We start from the raw sequence: 1388 nt of genomic DNA, 5'->3' as shown, positions 1-1388 counted from the left end.
AAAAAAAAAAAAAAAAAAAAACGAACATGTGAAATGTGTGATATAATTAGCAAATTCCAATCATTTGCAATCTCTATAGAACAAACAACCAGTTTCATTCACAAATTATTTGCATTATTATTTCAATTATTTGAAACAAATAAATAAATGAAAGAAAAAAATAAGGAAAACAAGGGAGAAGGGAATCTATTGATTAAAAGACACATAAAAGGCAAATTGACTAAGGAAGATCAACCTTATTTATTCAAACAAGTTATTTTAAAAAGAGAAATTTTGTATATGGACTAGATAAATTATTACTTTTAAAATTATTATTACTAGTGATAATAGTATATTTTATATAAATGCTTATCTTTATGAATGAATTTTTTATCTGAGATTTGTTTTTAAAATTATCCAGAATAGTCTAGATATGGTGGTTCATGCCTATAATTTCAAGAAAAAAAAATCTTGAAAAAAAATAAAGATTTATAATCCACGGAACATTTCAAAGCCCCAGGAAAGGGGCTATTATCAAGATCACAAAGTTGATCTAATCCCTCTGGAGAGGATTAACATGGCTTGGGCCACTACAGTTTACCATTAGGTTGATGCCTTAATGCCTGGTGAAAAGTACTCATTCATTATCAGTCATTATTATGAGAGTTAACACATGATTTAGGCACTCTGCCATTTCTCTGCTAGGTAGTGATGAGGGTACTTAAACTAGGAGACCTCTCTGTCTTGTCTATAAAACATTGCTCAAAAGAAAAGAGTTATTTAATAGAAAAAATTCTTAAAACACACACAAAAAAAATTCCCTTAAACATCTACCTCCATCTAAACAAATAAATGATGAAACTTTATAGAAAAGGCCTAATTTCAATAGATAACTATTTATTACTTTATAGTGTCCCTCTTTCCAATTCCCCAGATAATGCTGAGTTGTATTTCAGACATGGTCAGAACATTTACATTAGGTTATATGTAGATTACTTTGAAAGTCATGAAGCTTAAATGACATCATTTTAACAGAAAAGTTATATTCTATCTTATTACCTGTTCTATTCTTGTTCTTCAATTACTTGGGGACTGAGAAAGAAAAAAACAAAAGGTCTTTTTTATTATACAGATATTCCAGATACCTCATCAACTGACTTTCTCTTGTGTCTGGACAAAGCTGATACTAACTCCTTTAGTCTTTCCTCCTAGGTCAACTTTGCTAACCATTTCATGTCATTCTCTTTGGTCAGGGTGGTGTCACAGATCTTTTAGAAAAGTAAATAATTTGGCTCGGCGCCTATAGCTCAACAGACTAAGGCGCCAGCCACGTACACCTAAGGTGGCGGGTTCGAATCCCCAGCCCGGACCCGCCAAACAACAATGATGGCTGCAATCAAAAAATGGCC

This window comes from Otolemur garnettii, unplaced genomic scaffold (genome assembly GCF_000181295.1).
Source record: "Otolemur garnettii isolate 467f Iridium unplaced genomic scaffold, OtoGar3 scaffold00131, whole genome shotgun sequence".
Classification (NCBI taxonomy): domain Eukaryota; kingdom Metazoa; phylum Chordata; class Mammalia; order Primates; family Galagidae; genus Otolemur; species Otolemur garnettii.
This window is presented reverse-complemented; position numbering follows the sequence as displayed.